Source organism: Xenopus laevis, chromosome 5L (assembly GCF_017654675.1).
Source record: "Xenopus laevis strain J_2021 chromosome 5L, Xenopus_laevis_v10.1, whole genome shotgun sequence".
Taxonomy (NCBI): domain Eukaryota; kingdom Metazoa; phylum Chordata; class Amphibia; order Anura; family Pipidae; genus Xenopus; species Xenopus laevis.
This window is the reverse complement of record NC_054379.1, coordinates 4,572,254-4,589,391: the sequence shown is the minus strand read 5'-3', so window position 1 is coordinate 4,589,391 and position 17,138 is coordinate 4,572,254. Positions and strand designations below refer to the sequence as shown.

Below are 17,138 nucleotides of genomic sequence, written 5' to 3'. Positions count from 1 at the left end.
AAATATTCTAGGATCCTCAGATTACAATAAATATATATACGTTAACCCTTTGAGATTGAGAGGTTCAGCAGCGCACAACAAAGACGGCACAGCTTGGCTCCATCCAGAGGTAACCCCACACCTACTCTGCTCCCACTGGAAACTAACCAGGTGTGTAGTTAGGAGAGCAGAGCCCAACACTATCAGCAAAGCTCCTAACAGCACTTTTGACTTTTAGAGAGAGTGACAGAGCGCAGATTGTTTATTGGCGCAGTTTGGGACTTCCTCTGTTTTAAAACAGCCCCAGTATTATGTTTATTATTTAGAGGGTTACATTGCAGTATTTCGTTAATGTGATGTGCTTCAGAAATCACTGCTGAGTTTTTATTCAGCGCAGAATCGCTGTGCTAATTCCAGCAGCCGCTGAACACAGCTGAGGTGCTGAAAGGGTTAACGCAGGCAGCCTCTTTCTCCCTCAGCACCTGCGTTAGCAAGTCGCTGAATCGGTTAACACAGGCGGCCTTATCCCTATATCATTCCCAGTTGCTATCCAGAGCTGAGGTGCTGAATCAGTTAACATAGGCAGCCTGGTCGCTATAGCATTCCCAGCTACTGTCCAGAGCTAAAGTGCTGAATTGGTTAACACAGGCAGCTTCATCGCTATATCATTCCCAGCTGCTATCCAGACCTGAGGTGCTGAATTGGTTAACACAGGCAGTCTCATCGCTATAACATTCCCCGCTACTGTCTAGAGCTGAGGTGCTGAATCGGTTAACACTAGTGATGGGCCAATAAATTCGCCAAGCACGAATTTGCTGTGATTTTCTGAGTTTCGCAATAAATTCGCAAAACTGCGGAGAAAATTATCCAGCGCATCAAAATTGACGCGCATTAAAATTATTCGGATGCCCATTGACTTTAATGCATTTGGACAAAATAGGCGGGCATATAAAAATTGTCGCGGGCATCAAGATTGACGCGTGTCAAAATAATTTTGACGCCCATTGACTTCAATTAGTTTCAAAAAATTTTCGGCATTTCGCAAATTTTTCGGCGAAGCTAAACCGGACAAATTCGCCCATCACTAGTTAACACAGGCAGTCTGATTGCTATAGCATTCCCAGGTGCTGTCCAGAGCTGAGGTGCTGAATCAGTTAACACCGGCAGCCTCATTGCTATAACATTCCCAGCTACTGTCCAGGGCTAAGGTGCTGAATCAGTTAACACCGGCAGCCTCATTGCTAAAACATTCCCAGCTACTGTCCAGAGCTGAGGTGCTGAATCAGTTAACACCGGCAGCCTCATTGCTATAACATTCCCAGCTGCTGTCCAGAGCTAAAGTGCTGAATCAGTTAACACCGGCAGCCTCATTGCTATAACATTCCCAGCTACTGTCCAGAGCTGAGGTGCTGAATCAGTTAACACCGGCAGCCTCATTGCTATAACATTCCCAGCTACTGTCCAGGGCTAAGGTGCTGAATCAGTTAACACCGGCAGCCTCATTGCTAAAACATTCCCAGCTGCTGTCCAGAGCTAAAGTGCTGAATCAGTTAACACCGGCAGCCTCATTGCTATAACATTCCCAGCTACTGTCCAGAGCTGAGGTGCTGAATCAGTTAACACTGGCAGCCTCATTGCTATAACATTCCCAGCTACTGTCCAGGGCTGAGGTGCTGAATCAGTTAACACCGGCAGCATCATCACTATAACATTCCCAGCTACTGTCCAGGGCTAAGGTGCTGAATCAGTTAACACCAGTAGCCTCATTGCTATAACATTCCCAGCTGCTGTCCAGAGCTGAGGTGCTGAATCAGTTAACACAGGCGACCGCTTACTTCCCCGCAGCAGCAGCAACACCCAGGCCTCCGCTGTGCTTAATCGCATCCAATAATTATTATAGAGACTGATCTACCCATTTTTTTTTCTTTCTTTCCAGAATGACTTATTGTGGAAGCAGATGGGGTACATTATGGAATTACTTTTGTTCCTGAAATCACCCCCATACACAGTTAACACATTCACTGAGAGGGGTGGGGGGGATCTCCGTGTAAAACGCACACCCCCAGAGCCACATATGCTTCTCTTACAGAGACGTGGGCTGCTTGTTGCTTGTAGGCACTGCAGAGGGCATTGTGGATGAAGATGGAGTTCCATCACTTCACTAACATAATCTGTTACTACATAGATACTATAGAAATGTTAATTACTCATCCGTCCTATGTAAATATGCCAACAGAGCATGTATAGTAATAGAGTAATAGAGCAATAGAGCAATAGAGTAATAGAGTAATGGAGAAGAGAGGGCATTAAATTAAACTCACTTTCTTCAAGGAGACATACGTTTATACACCAGGCAGGTGCGTTAATATGAATTTCATGTCTCCGCCCACTCCAACTACCATTCCTACACTGCCAAACTGCACTCGCGGGTAATCCTTTGAATGAATTATTTCGTGAAAGTCACATATTTGTGTGTTTGTGCGTTGCACTTTTTTTTTTTTTTTTACACGCACACATATATATATAAATGCGGAAGGGCAGAAAATCATTAGGGTAAAATTGATCTGAACTAAGGTATCAATAAAATTTATGAAGCATGTCATTAGAGTGTATATAGAACTGCAGAGGTCCAGGGACCCAAAACTAAATGAATGGGCTCATTTTGCCTTTAATGAGCAAGACCCATATGTGCCAGTAAGCTGAGTGTATATTGGAAGGCTTGTGCATGGCAGACTGCTAATTAACTGTTTGTGTCTACAGTAACAATATATGCAACTTCACTAATTAGTAAAACCAGGAGGCAAGCCAACAGCCGCACAGAGGAGGTCATTATTAATGGGCAACCAAATGATTATTCGACTAAGTCCATTGAGTTACTGTCAATGACACAATTTGTGATGATGAGACAAAAAGTTTTGCCTAAATTCAGGGCTTCGTGCTCTAATCACATAAACAAGAGCTAGAGATTAAGGGGTAATGTCCTTGATAAAATCGTTGCTTCGGTGACACCCATTGGGCTGCATAAGGCAACTTTAGATTGGGGCTAACCCCTATATCTTCAACTATGGCCAAGCAGAAACTGACATTAATGTTGAAATTTGGAAATTGGTTCAGTTTCTTGATAGACCTAATTTGTTATTGTTTTTGAGCCAGGGCTGCTTAGTAACAGTTTACCTTTAAGTTTTTAATTTCCTAAATACTGCGAGTGGGTGGGTGTTTAAAGGGATTCCGTCATGATTTTTATGATGCAGTTTTTATTTCTAAATTACACTGTTTACACTGCAAATAATTCACTCTAGTGAAGTTGGAGCCCGAACTGGTTTGCTAGTGGGTGGGGGATAGCTGTCCGACTACTGCGGAACTGCAACTCCCTACATCACAACATTCTCTTTTTTGTTCTTAGTCTTTTTCAAACCTGCGGGAGTCCTCCAACACTTTCTCAATTGAATTATCTCCTACCGCTTTCTATATTGATAAATAATTCACTCTACCATATAAAATTTAACTCCCGAATAAGTGTACTATTGGTGTGTAGGTGCATCTCAGGTCATTTTGCCTGGCCATGTGATTTCAGAAAGAGTCAATGCTGCACTATGGATCTGCTTTCTGGCAGGCTGTTGTTTCTCCTACTCAATGTAACTGAAGGAGTCTCAACGGGACTTGGGTCTTTACTGTTGAATCTTGTTCTTAGATCTACCAGGCAGCTGTTATCTTGTGTTATCTGGTTACCTTCCCATTGTTCTGTTGTTTGGCTGCTGGAGGGAAAGGGAGGGGGGTGATATCAGTTCAACTTGCAGTACAGCAGTAAAGAGTGATTGAAGTTTATCAGAGCACAAGTCACATGACTGGGGGCAGCTGGGAAACTGACAATATGTCTAGCTCCAGGTCAGATTTCAAAATGTAATATAATAAAAACTGTTTGCTCTTTTGAGAAATGGATTTCAGTGCAGAATTCTACTGGAGCAGCACTATTAACTGATGTGTTTTGTAAAAAAACATGTTTTCCAATGACAGTATCCCTTTTAAATACAGTACAAATGAAGGTTTATGTGCCCAATGCATTCTGATACTGATACTGATACTGATACTGATATTGATACTGATATTGATACTGATTGATGTAGGGTGCCTGAACCGGTGCTGCTGAGATCTCCCATGAGCGGTTGGTGATCTCCATGTAATTAAGCTTGCACACCCACCATTCCCAAACTAGACATTCTATCAATGCCTTTTTCTTTCTACTCTATGTGCTGTTTAATGCCTTATTTTTTACTCTTTCTTCTCAGTTCACTTTCTACTCTCCATTCATCCAAGGTCGGACGGGACCATTGGGACACTGGTAAAAAACTCGGAGGGCCCCATGGCTTGTGACTGGGGTTGGTAGACCCCCAGTGTGCCCTGGTCATACCAGTCCAACACTGGATTCATCTATAGTGATGGGCGGATAAATTCACCAGACAAAAATTTGCGGCGAATTTCCGCATTTGTCGCAAGCAGCTAAAAAAAAACCGCACCGACAATTCGCCTGCGAAAAATCCGCCACGTCCACAAAAAAAAATATGCGCGCACGTCAAAATTATTTTGAAGCCCATTGACTTTAATGCATTTGGACCAAATAGTCACGTGTATAAAAATTGACGCTCATGTCAAAATTGACACATGTCAAAATAATTCTGACGCCCATGACTTCAATGTGTTTCACGAATTTTCAGCTGTTTTGTGAATTTTCTGCACAGATTCGCCCATGACTATTCTTCGATACTTCTCTCTCCCACCTAACTTTGCAGGGTACATTAACTTTGCTCGAGTGAAGGAATAGAATAAAAAAAACTTCGAATTTTGAATGTTTTTTTTTGGCTTCTTCGACCATCGAATTGGCTACTTCGACCTTCGACTACGACTTCGACTTTGAATCGAATGATTCGAACTAAAAATCGTTCGAATATTCGACCATTTGATAGTCGAAGTACTGTCTCTTTAAAAAAAACATCGACCCCCTACTTCGCCAACTAAAACCTACTGAGGTGCAATGTTAGCCTATGGGGATGGTCCTCATAGGCTTTCTAACCATTTTTTGGTCGAAGAAAAATTGTTCGATCGATGGATTAAAATCCTTTCGAAGGATTTAATCGTTCGATCGAACGATTTGCGGTAAATCCTTCGACTTCGATATTCGAAGTCGAAGGATTTACACTCTGCAGTCGAATATCGAGGGTTAATTAACCCTCGATATTCGACCATATGTAAATCTGCCCCTGGGTTTTACCAATTCTCCCCTGTTTTATACCAGTTGTTTTGCTCCCACATTGTAGAAGCAGGTGCAATTTTCATTTTAAGGTCAGAAACAGCAAAATAAGATTAATTCTAAAATGATAAAAAAAAACAAAGCCAAATGAAAGATTGGGTTGATTAAGTCTATGGCATTCTTATTTAAACAAATACATACATTCTTAAAAAGTCTAAAACTCCCTTTTGTTATGTGGATTTCCAGTGCCTACAGACATCAAGGGCAACTTAAAACCGTATTATTCTGGTATTCTCTGTAGTGCTGTGTATGCAAAATATTTGTTTAGTCCCCAATTCAGAAATGTCCTCATCCAATTCTTACTTCCTAAGATCATTTCGCTTTGCCTTTATGTAGAAGTGATTTGGAAGGTAAGCTTTATGCAAGGACATGAAAATAAATACAGAGAGAACTGGAGAATCAGCCGCAAACACTATGAAAGGCAATGGCTCATGAAAAAGAAATATTTTTTTTTACTGCCGGGATTAAGAAAGATCCTCTTTTTACTCCTAAATCAAAGTTTTTGTTATTATTTCCCCAAAGAAATATCCGCATAAGTATTATGGTTGGAATAAATTGTCTCTTAAAGAGCACCAGCGGAGACACAAACAAATTCACTTCCCTTCCGATCAATAAGGCAAATAAAGCCCCTTTTTTAATTGTACCTCCTTCAGCTTTATTGATAGATCACGAAAAATGCAACGCAAGAGAAAGATAATGACCTTAACTAGAATGGATTTTCAAGTTGACGTTCCCATACGTTGCTTTCCGGACAGCCGAATACTTTATAGAGGCAGTAAACGAAACAATTCAATCCTCCATGTTGTCACCTGACTCTCTATGTATCTCATGTGACATTAAACAACTGGTATCTTTCATTTTCATGCTGGAATGAGCCAGAATTATGCAGGGGATGGGCCACATACACAGCCAATGTATAGGTAACATGATGTCTTATGGTTGAAGGATGGCTTGTCCTCCCAAAAACATTGCTAACACCTACCCTTAATGAATAGGCCATTCTACATCCTGGTTGGTTTCTTGTTTTCCAAGGAGCAAGTGACAAGGAAAGTTCCAAAACCCTAAACAGTAGTACCTCTTACCAGTTGCTATACTTTTTTATATAGCCTATATCATGCAGCTTTCCAGCACAATCTGCCTTCAATGTATATATAATGCTTTCATCAATGTAAAGTAAAAGAGTGTAGAAAGGATGGAAAGTATTGGACAGGTGATATATGATGGCTATTGGGCTGAAAAAAGAACCATACATATTTTGGGGGGATTGGTAAGTGGCTATGGACTATTTTTTAAGCCCCCTAAGGGATGGCCACAATGAGGTTTACTTGTCCTTTAAAGGAATTGTTCAGTGTAAAAATAAAAACTGTGCAAAATAAATAAAATGTTTCTAATATAGTTAGTTAAGCAAAAATTTAATGTATAAAGGCTGGAGTGACTGGATGTGTAACATAATAGCCAGAACACTACTTCCTGCTTTCCAGCTCTCTTGCTTTCCACTGATTGGATACCAGGCAGTAACCAATCAGTGACTTGAGGGGAGGCCACATGGGTCATATCTGTTGCTTTTGAATCTGAGCTGAATGCTGAGGATCAATTGCAAACTCACTGAACAGTTATGTCCCATGTGGCCCCCCTTATAGTCACTGACTAACTCAGAGTTAGAGAGCTGAAAAGCAGGAAGTAGTGTTCTATTCTGTTATGTTACACATCAGTCACTCCAACCTTTATACATTACACTTTAGATTAGAAACATCTTTTCTTTCTATTTACCCAGTTTTTATTTAAACACTGAACTGTTCATTTAAGAATCTCTCATGAAATGTAGCTTAGGTGAAAAAAGAAGAGGGATTGAGTCATCTGAACTCCCACAACCCAGACCTATTCATCTAGTGCAGTTATTTCCAACCTAGTGGCTCATGAATAACATGTTGCTCCCAGTGGCCTCAACGAAGGTGCTTATTTTTGAATTCCAGGCTTGGAGGCAAGTAGTGGTTGTATAAAAACCAGATGTACTGCCAAACAGACCCTCCTGTAGGCTGCCAGTCCACATAGGGGCTACCAGACAACCAATCACAGCCCTTACTTGGCATCTCCAGGGACTTTCTCTATGCTTGTGTTGCTCCTTAACTCTTTTTACATTGAAATGTGGCTCCCAGGTCAAAATGGTTGGGAACCCCTGATCTAGTGTATCTTCACAAAGACTGGTTTCAATTGCTTGTAAGATCTAGACAGGAGGTAAGTTTAGTATTTATGTGTGGTGGTGACAGTTGACCGTAGCTGACACTTAAGCTGGCCATAGATGTTGAGATTTTTAAAAGATCAGATCCTGATCGTGAGACCACGATCTTCTCAGAACGATCGTACGAATTTACCATCAACTAAAAAGACCAATTTGCCAGGAAAACAAAGGGGAGCTGCCTGCTTGGCCCTGCAAACATAGAGAGATTGCACTGGGACCGACAAAGATTGTAGAGCTGGCCGATCAATTTCCCGACAGATGTCGGCCGAAAAATCGTAAGATGTACGATCGTTCGAATACCACTAACCACACGATAATTGGTCGGGCTTCCCTAAAATCGGTCGTTCGGCAAGAAGAATCGTCGCATCTATGGGGAGCTTTACACATTTTATTTATCCAGCTGTGAGGATTGTAATAACAGCAAATAAGACTTTTCCACCCGAGACCATTCTTAATCAAGTCAACTGGCACCAGATGCATTAACCATAAAAGGCCACTTTTACTACACATACTATTAATTATATATAAGGTACTCATTGAAACACATTAAGTATTGAAGATAATCTCAAAGCAAAGAAAAGCCAAGAATAATTGCATGTCTATGATAGTCAAGGCAGGGGTTTCAGTTCTTCTGATGAGAAGCCATTCCTAAGAGATCTTCTGTTAATACATAAAGCCATTGTGTTTCCTGCAATACTCACTAGTGTTTTCATTTTCTTCTAATTTTTTTTCATCTATATACATTTATTTATTTATTAAAGGGTTTGATTTCTGGATCATACCCTCATCAGTGTTTCAGTAGCCGCAAGTATCACTTTTATTGCAAATATTTCACCTGTCACACCATATAGCCTACAAGCGTTTCTTCCCATTCAATTTGTTATTGCGAAATTAACCTGTTAGAAACCTGAAGATAGGAAACAGCCTGGGTTTTTAGTACATCAATAAACTCTACGCGATTAACAAAACATAGAGGTGTAGGGATATGATTTCTTATTTCATAAATTAAAAACAATTCTATCAACACAGCATGTTGGAATGTATTCTGTGTAATCACATGGTTGCTAAGGCTTTATTTCGTTCAAATCCAAACGAAATGAACTAGTTGAAACAGTGTCATTTCAATATCTCCATTAGATGACGTGTGAACTCTACAGGCACCAGGCTATTGAGGGAATGATTAGAAAGGCTTATAATCAGCTTCATTCATCTAGTACCAGGGAGAGCTCCATACTCTTCTACTTAGCTATTTATTAACCTCCTTAGCCTGTACAACTTCCCCTATAGCTTTTTTTAGGAAGTACTGTATAAATCTGTGTAGATATCTAATTCCAGCCATTCTACTTTCTTTATCTACTGTAAGGGCAGTTTTGAGTGGGGTGCAATGATATAGCTGCATGGAGTTCAGTGATTCCTGTAGACCTGCCTTATTTTACAGATAACAGAGGCCCCAAGTACATCATTATCTATCTTCCTATCTATCTATCTATCTATCTATCTGTCTGTCTGTCTGTCTGTCTGTCTGTCTGTCTGTCTGTCTGTCTGTCTGTCTGTCTATCTATCTATCTATTATCTATCATCATTATCTATCTATCCATCTATCTATCTATCTATCTATCTATCTATCTATCTATCTATCTATCTATCTATCTATCTATTATCTATCATCATTATCTATCTATCCATCTATCTATCTATCTATCTATCTATCTATCTATCTATCTATCTATCTATCTATCTATCTATCTATCTATCTATCTATCTATCTATCTATCTATCTATCTATCCATCCATCCATCCATCCATCCATCCATCCATCCATCCATCCATCCATCCATCTATCTATCTATCTATCTATCTATCTATCTATCTATCTATCTATCTATCTATCTATCTATCTATCTATTATCTATCATCATTATCTATCTATCATCATTATCTATCTATCTATCTATCTATCATCTATCTATCTATCTATCTATCTATCTATCTATCTATCTATCTATCTATCTATCTATCTATCTCTCATCATCGCTCTCTCTCTCTCTCTCTCTATCATCATTATCTATCTATCTATCATCATCACTATCTATCTATCTATCTATCTATCTATCTATCTATCTATCTATCTGGACAAACTACCGTTGTTCTCTTATTTTCTAAATTCTGTAGAATGACAAGAACTCTGCTTTGTTATTTTGGGGAAGTACAATAGTTGGTGGTCCAACTCAATACAAAGTAATAATGATGGTGCTCTCTGCAGGGGGACACCTGTAAGATCCCCAAGTATCACATAAGTACAGAAAAAGCGGGGCATTCAAATAATGAAAAAGTCTGGGAATGTTTATTTACATAATACCCAACGTACTTTGACCCCCCCCCTAAATAGTGGGGGTCTTCTTCAAGGGCACAGAAAAAAGAAGACAATCATAATGTGTAAGTTTGCTGTGCCGCAAGCAAGAGGGGGAGATGATGTCATTATTTAGGGGGGTGGAAAGCACTTTGGGTATAATGCAAATAATTATTTTCTGATATTTTCTTTTTACAATTTCAGTGCTCTGCTTTTTCTGTATTTTGGAGGGTCTATGGTCAAATTTAGAAGATCACTCAGTACAGAAGGATCCCCCCATCATGATTTTATTGAAAGGCGGTGACAAATACCTTTGTGGCTTCAATGTGCTCAGACCCGAAATGTCATTAATTAGGGCATTTCATGGGTTTCTGAAGGACAGATTTGAGGGTCAGTACAGCCAGTCAGATCAAACAAACAGTGACATGGAGCATTGCCTTGATGGGATGTCTGTTAAAGGCTGATTGTTGCAAAATCAATCTAATGGCTAATTCATTCAAGATCTCAGGGCCAGCTCATTTAGGGATTCCTCAGGAGTGCTACTCAGTGATCATTAGGCAAATGCAAATTTGAAAAAATGCTTTAAAAGTGAAATGTCAAACTACTAGGCCATCCCAGCTGCTGTTAACTGATATTCCAAGTATCTTTAGACAGTGGTAGCACCAGTACTTCTTAAATGTGAATTCATCATTCTGTAGAAACTCACTGTATTCCCTTGTCATGTCTGCACTGTCACATTCACCCAAGATACAAAGCAAATTCTATTAATACAAATCTGGAAATGCATTGTTGAGAAGATGTTCTTGCCTTCTATGGGGATGAATAGCTTGTGCTTTTGGAGGATCAAACCTTAGGGTTTATTTTACCATTATCTCCTGCAATTACAACTGTTTAAACAATGAAAGATCTCAGTTCTGCACAGGTATAGGATCTGTTGTCCAGAATGCTCAGGATCTGGGGTTTCCGCGTAAGGGATCTTTCTGTAATTTGGATCTCCATACCTTAAGTCTACTAAAAAAAGAATTTAAACATTAGGGGCCCATTTACTTAGCTTGAGTGAAGGAATAGAGGAAAAATAGTTAGAATTTCGAATGGTCGAATATGGCTACTTCGACCATCGAATGGGCTACTTCGACCTTCGACTACAGCCTTCGACTTTGAATCAAACGATTCAAAGTAAAAATTGTTTAACTATTCGACCATTCGATAGTCGAATAGTACTGTCTCTTTAAAAATTTATTCGACCCCTAGTTCGCCACCTAAAACCTACCGAGGTCAATGTTAGCCTATGGGGAAGGTCCCCATAGGCTTCCTTACAATTTCCTGATTGAAGGTAATATCCTTCGATCGATTAAAATCCTTTGAATTGTTCGATTCGAAGGATTTAATCGAACGATTATTCCTTCGATCGTTCGATTGTAGGAATAGCGCAAAATCCTTCGACTTCAATATTTGGATTTTACTTCGACAGTCGAATATGGAGGGTTAATTAACCCTCCATATTCAACCCTAGGTACATGTGCCCCTTAAATAACCTCAATAAGGATTAATTTGATCTTAGTTAGGAACAAGCGTTTTGTTTTATTAATACAGAAAAAAAAGAAATAATTTTTAAAAATCAGAATTATTTGCTTAAAATGGAGTCTATGAGAGATGGCCTTCCCATAATTCGGAGCCAACTGGATAATGAGCTTCAGGATAATGGATCCTATACCTCTGTATAGGTTTCTTAAGAAAATACAACTAAATAAAACAACAAGGTTCTGCAAATATCAATGTCACTAAACTGCTAATTGCCCTTCTCTGTGCAATAATTTGCTCTATTTGATTGATAAACTGCTGGGGTATAAAGCTATTAAGCGTATTCACCAGGGTTTCTTTTAGATATAAACAAATCAATGAATTCTGAATGCAACTTTTAGCTCACAGTGAAGCATTAACTCTGCATGTCCACAATAAGTCTCCGACCCGCCATGCTTGTGAATAAAATACACGGCATGTTGATGTACTATCTCAGGGAAAAAAATGCATCTTTAAAGTATGAGCAAAGTGCCGAGGAATTCTATTTTCATGTGCTGTTAGATAAATTTCACCCAGTATAAAGCTGTCATGAATAAATTAATTTTTTGTGATCCTTTATTTACAATAACCAAAATAGTCTGAGAGTGAAATGTAGGGTCTGATTTACCAAGATTTGGGTTTCTATTGGGTTTCATTTTCGTAAAAAACATTTTTTTTTAAAAAAAAATCTCTGAAACCTAAAACTCAAGATTTATAAAGTGTACAAATCCTGAATAACTGAATACAATAGTTTGCCAAGTAAAAGTAGTCGGGGTCCCATAGAAGTCAGTGGGTGCTAAACTGATCCGATTGGACTTCTTTTTTTAAACATTTAGAATTTTAGAGGTTTTCAGATTTTTTTTGGTAGTAATTTTCTGAAAAACTCAAATTTTTAGAGGTTTTAGAGATATTTGTATTTTTTAGCACGTCGTTCAGTGTTTTTTTTCTGTTCGATATCGTTCTTGATATTTTAATAACTTTCATAGCATTCTTGGTTTTACAGGGATGAAGAAGATGCATTATTTTAGGATTCGGCTGAATCCAGAGTTCTTTGTTAAAGATTTGGCCGAATACAGAATAAAAGCTGAGCCCTAATTTGCATATGTAAATTAGGGAATGAAGGAGCAAAGAGAACCATGTGCACCTCTAAAACAATTTTGACTTCAGTGGGTTCAGCCCGGCATTTGGAATTGGGCAAATCCGAATTCTGCTGAAAAAGGCAGTATCCTGTATTCGGTGCATCCCTAGTTCAAAATGTCCTAATATAATTAAAAATTGACCTTTAATAAAAGTGAAAAGTGTTGGTTTCAAAAAGTAGAAACATGAAGGTACCAAGGAGTTGGGAGAAACGGGAGAGGGATCAGAATTTTGTCAAAAAGAATCCAAGGAGAATCAGCATTCCAGTATTATTATAATGATGATGATCATTCATTTTGGATAGGAGGTAGGATACTTATCTTTTTGGTTACTTTAATGTAATATATCAACTGATTTTTCTCAGAGTGTTTGATTTCCTTTATCTTCATTCATTTTCGAATAAACCTTGATAGGGTTTTTTTGTCATGCAGCAGTGAATAATTCAGTTTGATGTGTGATATGGCATGGCACAATATAGAGAAACAACTGAGAGCTGTCATTAAGCAAGAACTTGAGTTTAAATACGGTACATCATGTTGAAAGTCAACTTCTATTGCATCTGGAGTGATCTGCCTTCCTTCTGTATAAAGATGGGAAACCCCCAAAACATATAAATATTCATAAATAAAGCTGGCTGGAGTAAGGGGTGGTACTGCAGATTCCTTGATTTAACAAATATATCAAGCATGTAAGAAAATAAGACAAGAAATAAGGAGATTCTAAAATATCTTCCAAATAGAGAGGCTACTTTCAATGCAGACGAGCTGGAAATCAGGGATATTCCAACTATGACCCACCTCATTAAATGCCGGGAATTGCAGATAAAACAGTTTGCCAAAGGGCTGCAGTTTGGACATTAATTATGTATTATATCTAACAATTGTTAAACAATATATCATATCCACATTCTGGGAATCCAAAGCCAAATGCCCTTTCTGCTGAACCCAAACACTGGGCCTGTTCTCATCAAGAACTGAAATTTTAACTAGAAACCACATATAAATAAATACATTTTAATCAATCACCAGTGATTAATGAGCACCAATATATAATAAATAAGTGCTGCCACAGAAAATAAAATCAATAATTAATAAAAAAAATGTTTGTTTTGCATTAGAGTCTATATTGTTGCTGCGAAGACCACAAAAGGACATACCAAGTACGCACACAACACAGGGATATATCCTTGAGAGCGCTTACAGGTATAGAAATAGAAGCCAGACTTCATGTGAATGAATGGAATGTTCTCCATTTTCAAAATAAATGGCCATCAAGCAGGATAAAAAGCAAACTTCATGTGTAAATAAGATAAATGTCCATTCAATCACATTCCGCCCTTCTAACAATGACCATGTGCCATAATATACATTGCTTTTAGAGAACTCTAGGATTTATAAAAATCCACAGGTGGATTAACCGATAGGACCAGTGGATCGGTCAGGAGACCAAGGGAATAGGCAGAGGGTTACAGTCTATAGAAATTTTGACCTAAACATTCTATTGTCCCACTATGCTGAAAGTGGAGAATACAACATTAATCATCAACTGGGTATGGTGAGCAACAGGCCACCCAAATATACTGTCACATTGTTAAGGTTGACGGTTGCATTTTTCTGCTTTTTGGTACTGGCAGTCTGTTTTGTCTGGAGCTTGTACAGATGTATTATAGCAATTTCATTCTTGCTCCCTAAACCTGAGTCCTTTGAATGCAAACTCAATTTTGATACATACTGTACATACATTTTCATTTCTAACTACAAAATCACAGGACAAAACACTGGAATCTGTGGCGTCAGTTAGATTATTGGAAATTCCAATAATTTTCATAGACTATTGAATTTTCTACTAGAATAATTCTACTCTATATTCCATTGGGTATGTTCCAGGATCCCAACAGCACAATGAGTCCATTAAGCATTAGACCAGCTTTGGGTTGTCTATATGAAGCATGGTGTTGTCATCTTTTTAACTGTTTCCATGTTTCCATTGTCTTTATAAAAGGTGTTTTTCATGACAATCAGAAGTTTATAGGAAAAGTAATTTATCAGAGAAATTGTTCCTCTCCTCTCCAAGGCATTAAGCCTGCAGTAAATGATAAATATAACATGTCTCCAATAAAAGGATCTTTACAATCAAAAACAATGGGAATGTCCCTAAAAAAGTGATACAACATGTAATGGCCATTTGGATGGCAAACTATGCAAAACAGTTCTACTGCGGTTCCAGTGGTGCGAATAAAAGTAACAATTATGATAATAAGGACCATTTTTATAAATGGGCTATAGGGACAGGCCACCAGAACAGGGGTCCCACCATCACACATTTCATCAGGCTTTGCAGCATGGCCATTTTAATTCAATTTAGTCTACTTTAGGGTAATTCTATCACAATTTTTTTGAAGCAGTTGGAGTCTGCCAATGCAGTCTTTACTTTGGGCCCACTGGTACCTTAAAGCAGCCTGGACATTTGCTGACCTTTTTGCCAATTTGTAGCTCTTTGCTAATTAATTAAACTGTTGTCTTGATTAATTCACTTTAATTTTTTTTGGTACAACTATTCTAGTTCTGGTGGGTAACCTACTGCAGTTGGCGCACATACTGCACCCACCAACTGTCCCAAAATTGGGCAACTGAAAATAGGGTATTGCTGAAAGTTGGCAGGGTATAGGCAGAGTGAGGTGTTGCTCAGTGCAAATGGACATGGCCTGTGTCATTGTCGTGATTCAAAATGTCATGATTAGTGATGGGCAAATAAATTCGGCAGGCGCGAATTTGCAGTGAATTTCCACAAAACCGCCATGAAAATTTTCCGGCGGAAATACAAAAAAAATTTGGATGCACGTCGGAAAAGTTGCGTGCGTCAAAACCGCCGCATGCCAACATTATTTGGACACCCATTGACTTTAACGCCAGCTTCAAAATTGATGTGATCGTCAGAATTGACGCAGGCGTCAAAATCCCCGTTTTGCAAAACGGGACAAATTCGTCCATCACTAGTCATGATTTTAGGAACCTGGAATGTTGGAAGACATGGTTGCAACTGATATCAATATACACTGCATCAATATACTGCAGAAGTTATGAACACCACAGCATCAAATACAGAACTTACAACATGATCGAGTTGATTATTGGAGAGCAATAAATTGTGCTCCATCTGTACATGGAATTTCTTCTGATTGTCCAAGCTCTTCATTTCTAGGTGTCCTTCACCAAAAGTCTAACTGACAGTTGGGTGCCAATAACATCACAAGGCAGCCTACCAATTCAAGTGCTAATAAAATGTTCCTCTAAATAAAATCATTCTCTCCTTTCACCGGTTGCTTCTTTTTCATATATTCTGTCTATTTTTTCCTTTTATTAATACATGTATAGTTGTTTTTCTGATAACACAAGTGGCAATAATTGGAGGATAACACACAAGAGTGGGGGGAAGACACACATCATTCATCTCACAAATAAACGCAGTAACATAACACACATGGTATGAAACAGAATAATATAATAAAAAGCTCCATGAGAGATCTGTCAGATGTTGAAGAGGATGAACAGCTAGTGCTCTGAATTGCAAGTGTGTTGGTCGCACAAGCAGCAAAATTAATGAATGCATCAAGGGAAAATGGTGTCAAAGATCATAATAACTTATGTCAAGAAAGGAAAAAACTGTATTAGAAAAGAAGAGCAGAGGTCCCAAGTATAAACTTAAGGGATAGACAGATTGTTAACTGGATAGTTACTTAAAACCACAAAACAAACAACAACAAAAAAATAGATTTTTTTTTTTAAATTATCGACCTTCAACTGGAAGCAGAGTTAACCATAAGTCTGCAATGTATCTGCTTTCAAAGAGCTGAACATAGTGTGAAATATACAAACTACAACATATTTTAATTGATAGCAACATATCAGTAGACAGCATGATCATTCTAATTCAATTTATTCTACTTTAGGGTAATTCTATCCCAAATTTCTTGAAGCAGTTGGGGTCCACCAACACGATCTTTATCCTGGGCCCACTGGTACTATAATGCAGCATGGCCTTTTGTTGACTTTATTGCCAATTTGTAGCTCTTTGCTAATTAAATATTACAAAGAATTTTAATTGATAGCAACATATCAGTAGACAGCATTTACAGGTCAGCTGATTGAAATCAAGGATCTTATTGGTTACCATGGGTTACTAGACCTGGGAAGACTCAGTTTTATTGTGTTGCTATAATAAAAACCAGAAGCTGAACCCCTTAGCTGCAGAAATGGTCTGTAACTGAGCCTCCATGATTCACTAGCTCTGCCAGCTTCCATTTACTAAATGGGGCGATGTTTTAAATCTCCAGTGGAATTACTGCTTGACCACCTGATCTTGAGCTTTTATTGACTAATTCACGGGTATAATGTGAGCCTCTTTATTTATAGAATTGGAGTCATGTATCCAGCCTTCTACTAATTAGACCTAACACATCACTGTAATGCCATATACAAATTTGTTTTAAAACATGAAATATTTCGATGAATGCAGTACATAAGAAAAAGAGGCAAAAAAAAATCACTATTATGAGTGATATATCACAG

The 17,138-nt window shown here is 38.5% G+C and overlaps 1 protein-coding gene across 27 annotated transcripts in view; it reads right to left on the bottom strand.

The window, feature by feature from the left end:
* Positions 1–17,138, bottom strand: part of LOC108716082 (neurexin-1) — an 861,870-nt gene that overhangs the window by 288,722 nt on the left and 556,010 nt on the right. The gene's annotated exons all lie outside the window — the stretch shown is intronic.